This window comes from Bos mutus, chromosome 7 (genome assembly GCF_027580195.1).
Source record: "Bos mutus isolate GX-2022 chromosome 7, NWIPB_WYAK_1.1, whole genome shotgun sequence".
Lineage (NCBI taxonomy): Eukaryota > Metazoa > Chordata > Mammalia > Artiodactyla > Bovidae > Bos > Bos mutus.
The window spans coordinates 45,857,389-45,867,910 of NC_091623.1; positions in this window are offsets into that span (position 1 = coordinate 45,857,389).

Sequence of the window (10,522 nt, forward strand, 5' to 3'; positions counted from 1 at the left end):
ATTGCTTCTGCCTTCCAACCCTCCGCCCCCGCCCGAGGGCTCCTCTGGCCTGTGGACCTGAGTGCAGACACTGATGCAGGGACTTCTCGCAGTGTGGCTACAGCTCTGCAGCCTCTGCCCAGAAAGGAGTTGGGTGGGGGCGGGTGCTGATGCCAACCCAGCACTCCCTCTCATTTAGTGACTGTCCATTGTGATGGTGGGAAGAATGACTGTGTAATTGCAGACTGCATAATCATAGAAACCATGCTATGTAATTGCAGGATTAGGAACTGAATAATTATAATGCAGTATAACAAATTACAGAATGAAATGTAATCCTACGTAGATCCGGAATCACATAGTCATGTTACACCCTCCAGGAACTAAGTGTGCATTTTGCTGACTTTCTCTGAGAGAGCCTGCTGTGTTGGCAGGTGTCATGACGAAGAGGTGTGGGTAAATGGGGAGAGGGTGGGATTATGTAGTTTAAGGGGGAGCAGAGGGTTCAGGTGAGAGTGGAGGGTGGGGTGAGTATAAGGAAGGGAGGTGATACAGTTTAGCCTAAGGTTGGGAGAAGTGAGGAGAACCAGAGGGAAGTTGAAGAAAAATGGATTAAGTCATGTAGCATCCTGGTGGGCCAGTAGCTAAGACTCTGAGGTCCCAATCCAGGGGGCCTGTGTTCCCATCTCTGGTCAGGGAACTAGATCCCACACGCTGCAACTGAGAGTTCGAATGCCACAACAAAAGAGCCCACATGCCTCAGCTAAGACCCAACTCAGCCAAATAAATAAAAAATAAATATTTTTTTTAAAAATGGATTAAGTCAGGGGTTGGCAAACTATGGCCTGAGGGCCAAATCTGGCCAGCCATGTTTCATCGTTGTTTTTTTTTTTTAAAAACTGGGACTTCCCTGGTTGTCCAGTGGTTAAGAATCTGCCTTGCAGTACAGGGGACTCAGGTTTGATCCCTGGTCAGGAAACTAAGATCCCACATGCCCTGGGGATGCTACTGAACCTTTGAGCCACAGCAAGTGGCGCCAGAGGTAAAGAATCTGCCTGCCAATGCAGGAGACATGAGATATGGGCTTGATCCCTGGGTTGGGAAGATTCCCCTGGAGGAGGAAATAGCACCCCATCCAGTATTCTTGACTGGAAAATCCCCATGGGCAAAGGAGCCTGGTGGGGTACAGTCCATGGGGTCACAAAGAATCGGACATGACTGAGCACGCATGCACAGCCAAAAATAAATAAATAAATATTAAAAAATAAAAATAAAATTTTTATTGAGATGAAACGCAGGTAACAGAAAATCAGTCATATTAAAGTGTACAATCTCACAGCATTCACCGTATTCACATCGTTGTGCGACTATCACCACTAACCATTTCCAAACATTTTCATCCTCCGAAACTGAAATTCTGTCCACAGTAGAGACTAACTCGCCCTTCTCCCCCTCCCAGCCCCTGGCGCCCACCATCTTGTTTTCTCTCTCTATGAATCTGATGACTCTAGTGACTTCATATAAGTGGAATTATGCTGTGATTGTCATTTTGTATGTAGCTTCTTTCACTCAGCATAGTACCGTCCAGGTTCATCTATGTTGTAGCAAGAACCAGAATTGCCTTCCTTTAAAAAAAAATTATTGACTTATTTAGCTGTTCAAAGTGTTAGTTGCAGCACATGGGATCTTCAGTTTTCACTGGGCCATGTGGGATTATTTTTTCATCTTTCTCTCATTAGTTGCTACATGTGGGATCTAGTTCCCTGACCAGGGATTGAACCGGGGACCCCATTATTTGGAGTGTGGAGCCTTAACCACGGGACTGCTGGGGAAGTCTGAAAATTGCCTTCCTTTTTAAGGCTGAGCAATTTTCTGATCTGGGTGGCCTTGGCCGGCAGCGGCTTGAAGCAGGCTGTCAGCTCACCCACCAGAGGCTGAAGCCAGGCTGCAGCAGCGAGAGCACTGACTGCTAACCACGAGACTATGAGGGCCAGTGGCCAGTGACAAGGCCCTGGCTTTTCTGCTTTGTGGAAATAAATTCTTAAAGAGACAGAAAGTGGTGAAACAAGTAAAGTGTGTATCAGGAGGAGAATAAGAGCGCGTGTGAATAGACTCGGAGAATCTCTCCTTTGTGGTAGTCTAAATCATTTATATGGGGCCCTTTCTTCCCGGTTTCCTCTGGCCAATCACTGCTTTCCCTGGCTCTGAGCCTGTATTTAGTATAACTCAGGGCCCTCCTCTGTGTGCGTGCGCATCTCTTAGCCAAGTTGGACTCCAGCGCAGAGGCCTATGGGAAGGTTGACACCACCTATGATGGGCTGGCGTGGCCTCTTTTTTTGGCCCCCAAGGAGCCTCTCTGTACGTGTGTAGCTGGAAAGGTCTCCTCAACCTCAAGAACAAGACCTAAGTGATCTCTTTATCTTTTATCTGGACAGGACACAGCTCCTCTCTGTCCCTGACATTGTCTTTATCTTGGAATATCTGTCCACAGGGGACAGACTTCAGCTGCTCAGCCTGGAGCTCATCTCTCTCCTGCCTCAGTTCCACTGCATGTATGTACAGACCACATTTTGTTTACCTATTCAGACACTTGGATTGCTTCCACCGTCTGGCTATTCTGAATAAAGCTGCTGTGAACATAGATGTACAAGTATCTGTTCCATATTTATTTTCAGTTCTTTTGGGTATACACTCAGAAATGTGTTGTTGGATCATATGGTAATTCTGTTTAATTTTTTGAGGCACTCTCATCCAATGCTCTATAATGGCTACATTAAAAAAAATTTTTTTAAGCATTTATTTATTTATCAGGTCCCAGTTGGACGGAGGAGCCTGGTAGGCTGCAGTCCGTTGGTTCGCTAAGAGTCGGACACGACTGAGCGACTTCACTTTCACTTTTCACTTTCATGCATTGGAGAAGGAAATGGCAACCCACTCCAGTGTTCTTGCCTGGAGAATCCCAGGGACGGGGGAGCCTGGTGGGCTGCCGTCTATGGGGTCGCACAGAGTTGGACGCGACTGAAGCGACTTCACAGCAGCAGCAGCAGCAGCAGTTGCAGCATGCAGGGTCCTTGTTGCAGATTCAGTACTTGTGGCACATAGGGTTCATTGCCCCATGGCATGTGGGATATTAGCTCCCCAACCAGGGATCAAATGACTGTCCCCTACATTGGAAGGTGGCTTCTCAACCACTGGACCACCAGGGAAGCCCAAATTTCCTTTTTTCCCTCCCCATTTCTTTTTTAAAAAATTACATATTTTATTTTTGGCTGTGCTGTGTCTTCGTTGCTTCGAGGGCTTTTTTTCCGGTTGCCGTGAGCGGGAGCTCCTCTCTAGCTGCGGTGTGCGGGCTTCTCACTGTGGTGGCCTCTCTTGTAGCAGAGCACAGGCTCCAGGGCCCGAGGGCTTCAGCAGTTGCAGCACACAGGCTCAGTAGTTGTGGCTCACGGGCTTAGTTACTCTGCAGCATGTGGGAGCTCCCGAGATGAGGGATCCAACCTGTGTCTCCTGCACTGGCAGGCAGATTCGTTACCACTGAGCCAGCAGGGAAGCCCATTTCTTTTTAAAAAATTATTTATTATTGTTCATTTTGGTGAAACTCACATAATATCAAATTAACCAATTAAAGTGTACAATTTAATGACATTTGATACATTCACCAAGTTATGCGAACATTTCCATCACCCCAGTGGAAACCGGGTACCCTTGAGCAGTCACTCCCCAATGTCCCCTCCCTGCAGCCCCTGGCAATCTGCTTTCTGTCTCCTCCTCTGGACGTTTCATATGAATGGAATCATATCTATGCAGTCTTTTATGGCTCATTTCTTTCATCACCATGCTTTTTAGGTTCATTCACATTGTAGTATGCATCAGTGCTTCTTTCCTTTTTAAAGCCAAGTAATACTCCAGTGTATGGATGGACTGCATTGTTCATCCACTCATCTGTTGATGGACATCTGGGGTTGTTTCCAACCCTTGACTACTGTGAGCAGTGCTCCCCTGAACTAGAGCGGCTTGCTTTTCCGAGCAAAGTTCTATCGCCGCTGAACCCCCGCCATCATTCACATGGGGCTACGTTCATGCTACAGTGGCAGAGTTGAAGAGTGGTGTCAGAATCTGTATGGCCTAAGATATGTACTATTTGACTCTTTACAGAAAAAATTTGTTGACTCCTGAGTGAATGAATTTGGGAGCTGGGTCACCTGGGAGAAACTGCTAGTTTTTTTTTTTTTTTACTCAATATGTATTTTTTATTGTTGGTTGACAATGTGTTAATTTCTGCTGTACAACAAAGTGATTCAATTATACATACATATGTATTCTTTTTTTTAAAATATTCTGTTCACAATGGTTTATCGTGTTATGTGTGTGTTAGTTGCTCAGTCGTGTCCATGTGACCCCATGTGACCCCATGGACTGTAGCCTGCCAAGCTTCTCCGGGCATGAGGTTTCCAGGCAAGAATACTGAGTAGGTTGCTATTTCCTACTCCAGGGGAACGTCCCATATCCAAGGACTGAACCCTGGTCCTCCACACTGCTGCAGATTCTTTACCATCTGAGCCACCAGGGATGTTCTTATGGTTTATCATAGGATATTGAATATAGTTCTCTGTGCTTGTAGAAACTTCTGGTTTTGCCCCAATAACATTCTTTTCTCCTGTAGAACTGTAACTATGGTTGAGAAAATGGCCGCAAAGAGCGCATTTCCCAGCATCCTTTGCAACTAGGTACACGCCATAAGGAGGTTCTGGCCGGAGGACTCCTAATGGAGGCAATGATCACAGCCGCTTGGTCTTGCCTGAAGGGATGAGGTTTGACCTCCTCCGGCCTTCCCCCTTTACCACCAGCTGGAGCAGACATCTTGGACCCTGAGGGAGAAGAAGCAAGATGAAAAGATGGTTCCGCATGGCCGTATCAGCCCTGGTAATGTAATGTAATGTGATATGAGAGCCCACTGTGGCTCTCAGTTTCATTCTCTGATTACCAGAAGTGTGTGCCTCTCCATATGTTTATCAGCCACCAAGTTTTCCATTCAGGAAATTCCTATACATGGTTTAGTGCATGTTCTATAGGGTGTGATCTGTCCCTTACTAATTCAGGGTTCTTCACAGATCCTATTCTTTTCTTTCTCTTTCTGGCCACACTGGGTCTTTGTTGTAGCATGAGGGCTGTTTGTTATGGGGCTCTGGCTTTCTCCAGCTGCAGCATTCAGACTTGGTTGCCCCACATCGTATGGGAGCTTAACTTCCCAGCCAGGGATGAAACCCAAGTTGTCTGCATTGGAAGGTGGATGCTTAACCACTGGACCACGAGAGAAGTCCTGATACTATTCTTTTTTTTGGTCAGGTGTGGTGCACACATATGCTCCCAATATTTGGCTTGTCATTTCATTCTCTTCACGGTGTCTTTGATGAACTGAAATATTTCATTTTAATGAAGTTGAGTTGATCATCTTTTCCTGTATCTTCCTTTTCATGCTTGTTGTGTCTCCTTTAAAAAGTTTTCCTGGTGCCAACGTCATAAAGCTATTTTCTTACACTGACTCCTAAAATCTTTTATCATTTTGCTTTTCACAATGTTTAATATGCCCAGAGTTGGGTTTTGTATATAATTTCATGTAGGGACTTCCCAAGTGGCTCAGTGGAAAGAATCTGCCTGCCAAGCAGGAGACACAGGTTTGATCATTAGGTTGGGAAGATCCCCTGAAGAAGGAAATGGCAACCTACTCCAGTATTCTTGTCTGGGAAGTCCCACGGACAGAGGAGCCTGGCAGGCTTCAGTCCATGGGGTCACCAAGAGTTGGACATGACTTAGAAGTTCAACAAGAGTAGTTTCATGTTGGGTAAGCCAGGGCCCTCAAATGCTTTGCTTTTAATTTTTGACACAGAAACCCCATTTCTGTTTTTATGAAAATCATCAGTGGAGCCCTTGTAAACTTCTGGCAGGATTATCTTCCATTTATTTCTGATGTTGGATTATACTCTATTGTCATTCAGTTCCAATGCATTTTTTCCAGCAGAAAAAAGGCAGACCAAAATGGCCAAACTCCTGTAAGCCTCAGGATTAGGGTGGGAATTTAAAACCAAAGGGAGTGTGGTCATAGTTGGGGAACCCCCAAGATGGCCCCCAATGATCTCTGCCTGGTCTTCAAGCCCTTGTGTCATCTTCTCCCCTTGATGCGGGCTGGACATAATGACTCCCTCCTAACTAATAGATTATAACAAAAGTAATGGGATGTCACATCTGAGATTAGGTTACAAAGGACTGGAACATCTATGTCTGTTTCTGATAAAGCCAGCTGCTATGTTGTGAGCTGTCCTGTGCAGAGGTCCCTGGCATAGAACTGAAGGGAACCCCCAGCTAATGGCCAGCAAGGAGCCATCAACCAGCCAACAACCACATGAGTGAATTGGGAAGTAGCTCCTCCCACAGTTGAGCTTTCACATGAAACCACAGGTCTGGCCAACATCTTGATTGTGGCCTGTGTGAGACTTTGAGGAAAAGGCATATCCCTGACCCAGAGAAACCGTGAGATGATAAATATTGGTTGCTCTTTTTTTTCTAAAAGTATTTATATGTACTTATTTTGCTGGGCTCAGGCCTTAGCTTCAGCATGCTGGATCTTTTTTAGCTGTGACTTGTGGTATCTTTAGTTACAGCATATGAACTCTTAGTTGCAGCACGTGGGATCTTGTTCCCTGACCAGGGATCAAACCTGGGCTCTCTGCATTGGGAACTCAGAGTCTTAGCCACTGGACCATAAGGGAAGTCCCAGTATTTGTTGTTCTAAGTTGGTGCATTTGAAGGCAGTTGTTACATAGTGTTAGGTAACTAATACAGAGGCCATCCCAGAGTGGAGCAAGGACAATGAACGTGGCTGATTCTGGGGGCTGTTTACCTGGAAGCCACCATTTGCTTCATGGGCTGGGTAGCCTGGTGGGAGGTAGGAACCAGTATTAAAGGTCTCATTGGTCTACACCAACCCTGGTGATCCATCTCCCTTGTCAGCTTAGGTGTAGGCTTGTGACCCATTTCTGGCCAATGGTGTGCAAAAGGAGAGTCCCAGAAAATTTTAACTGCCTTAGAAAAAGAGATATACACGAATGGAGCTTTGGAGCTCTGACAGCCATTCTGGGATTGAGAAAAAGGCCATTAAAGACAGAGAAAAGACAGCAAACACTGGCCAACACAGGACCTGTCTAGCCTTCTTTTTAAGGATATGACCTAGTTTCATCCATGTGGCTTCTGCTCATACGTCATTGGCCAGAAATGGTCACATGACCATAAGCTACAGGGAAGGCTGGTAAATGTAGCCTTTGATTAGCCATGTCCACAAATGACGCTTCTATTATTGTACTAAAGGAGGGAAGAAAGTGCTGGGGGAGCGGTAACCATCTACCTCTACCACAAAAATATATGTTGTACATTATAAAATAAACCCCTACAAAGCCGTTGCCCACTAAAGGACCAGATTTTTATTGATATCTCGCCCACTTTTCCCTGCTCCCTGCTCCCACCTCCCTGCCCTCCCCACTCCTCAAGGCAGCCACTGTCCTTGGTTTTTATGTTTCCTTTTTTAATCCTTGATTTTTAGAAATTGTGTTAAAACACATATAACCTAAATTTTGCCATTTTAACCATTTTTAACTGTACAGCTCAGTAGTATTAAATACATTCACAGTGTTGCGTACCATCACCACCCTTCATCCCCAAAATTATTTCATTTGTAAAACTGATATTCTGTACCTGTTAAACACTAACTCTTCATTCCCCCTTCCCCAGTCCCTAGAAACCACCACTATATTTTCTGTCTCTGTGATTTTGCTTAGTCTTGAGTACCTCATATAATTAGAATCGTAGAGTATTTGTCATTTTGTGACTGGCTTATTTCACTCAGTAGAATGTCCTCAAGGTTTATCCAGTTGTAGCATACTGCAGAATTGCTTTCTTTTTTAAGGCTGAATAATATTCCACTGACTGGATGGATCCCATTTTGCTTATCCATTCTTCTGATGAGGGACACTTGAGTTTCCTCCATGTTTTAGCTATTGTGAATAATGCTACTATGAACATTGGTGTACAAATATCTTTTTGAGACCCTGATTTCTATTCTTCTGGGCATATGCCAAGAGGTGGAATTGCTGGATCATTTGGTAATTCTATTTTTGACTTTTAAGTATAGATGATTTAGAATGTTTCAAGTATACAGCAAAGTGATTCAGTTATATGTATATTTATACATATATATTCCTTTTTCAGATTCTTTTCAATTATTACAAGATATTGAATATAGTTCTCTGTGTATACAGTAGGTCCTTGTTATTTATCTTTTTTATATATAGTAGTATGTATCTTTTAATCCCAAATTATCAATTTATACCCTCCTTTCCCCTTTGGCAATCAAAAGTTTGTTTTCTATATGTGAGTCTATTTCTCTTTTGTAAATAAATTCATTTCTTCACATCAGGTGGCCAAACTATTGGAGCTTCAGCTTCAGCACCAGTCCTTTCAATGAATATTCAGGGTTGATTTCCTTTTGGATTGACTGGTTTGATGTCCTTGCAATCCAAGGAACTCTCAAAAGTCTTCGCCAACACCACAGTTCAAAGCATCAATTCTTTGGCGCCTAGACTTCTTTACGGTCTAACTCTCACATCCATACACGACTATTGAAAAAAACATAGCTTTGACTATATGAACCTTTGTCTGCAAAATGATCTCTGCTTTTTAATGCGCTGTCTAGATCTGTCATAGCTTTTCTTCCAAGGAACAAGTGTCTTTTAATTTCATGACTCTGTCGCCATCTGCACTGATTTTGAAACCCAAGAAAATGAAATCTGAGACCGTTTCCACCTTTTTTCCCATCTATTTTCTATAAAGTGATGGGTCTGGATGCCATGATCTTCATTTTTTGAATGCTGAGCTTTAAGCCAGCTTTTTCACTCTCCTCTTTCATCTTCATCAACAGGCTCCTTGGATCCTCTTCGCTTGCTGCTTTAGGGTGGTGTCACCTGCATATCTGAGGTTGTTGCTATTTCTCCGTGTCTCGGCAATTGTAATAGTGCTGCTGTGAACATTGGGATGCAGGTATCTTCTTGAATTAGAGTTTTGTTTTTCCAAATATATGCCCAGAAGTAGGATTGCAGGATCATATGGTAACTCTGTGTTTAGTTTTTTTTAAAAGAGTCTCCATACTCTTCCCCATAGTGGCTGCACCAACTTACATTTCATGTTTAATCTTTTGAGGAACCATGTACTGTTTTCCACAACAGGTATATCATTTTGCATTCCCGCCTACAGTGCACAGATGTTCCAATTTCACCACATATTCACCAATGCTTGTTTTCTGTTTTGTTTTGCTTTTTGATAACAGCCAATGTATATAAGGGTAGAATTCTCAATTTTTCAACCTTGCTGTATGTGCTGTGCTTAGTCGCTCAGTTGTGTCCAACTCTTTGCGACCCTTTGGATTGTAGCCCACCAGGCTCCTCTGTCCATGTGATTTTTCAGGCAAGAATACCGGAGTGGGTTGCCATTTCCTTCTCTAGGGGATCTTCCCAACTCATGGATTGAACCCATGTCTCCCGCTTTGCTGACGGATTCTTTATCCACTGAGCCACTGGGGAAGTTTTGTGCTTATCCTGTTTTATTAATCACCCTTGTTGCTGCTAAGTCGCTTCAGTCATGTCTGACTCTGTGTGACCCCATAGACGGCAGCCCACCAGGATCCCCCGTCCCTGGGATTCTCCAGGCAAGAGAGAGTGGGTTGCCATTTCCTTGTCCAAGGCATGAAAGTGAAAAGTGAAAGTGAAGTCGCTGAGTCTTATCTGACTCTTAGCGACCCCATGGACTGCGGCCCACCAGGCTCCTCCATCCCTGGGATTTTCCAGGCAAGAGTGCTGGAGTGGGGTGCCATTGCCTTCACCCTTAATTATCCCTAGACAAAATCTCTGTGGGTGTACCTGGTAGGTCTTTTGAGCTTTATAAATGTAGTATCATGCTCTTTGAAACCTTCTAGGACTTTTTTTTTCACTCATCATCACACTTCATTCGTCAGAATGAAGCAGCTCACTTCCTAGAGAATGGCAGAAATAAGCCTGTCCTTCAGCCATTGGTGTGGAGTCAACTGTGGGACTCACTGCATCGGAGCAAGACAGTTTCTTTCTCACAGTTCAGCAAGCATGAGCCTCAGCCCCCAAGCCTCATGGGTGACACACTGGACTCACATGCTGAGAGGCAGGGGGCCAAGGGCTGAGCACCTTCTGTAGAAAGCGGTAAACAAGCCGGCTTCCCTCTGTCAGGAACGAATTAGTTACGCAGAAGTCATGCTGGGCAGGGGGCGCGGGGGCGGGGTTCCTGGCAGTCCAATGGTTAAGACTCCTTGCTTCCACCGCAGGGGCATGAGTTCAACCCCTAGTCTGGGAACTAAGATTTCGCATGCCTCGTGGCCCAGCTAAAAAGAAAAGAAAGTCATGTTGTGTAGCCTATGTGCTTAGCTATGGAAACTGCTTGGTCTTGGGAGAAGTATGCATCTGCAGTCTGG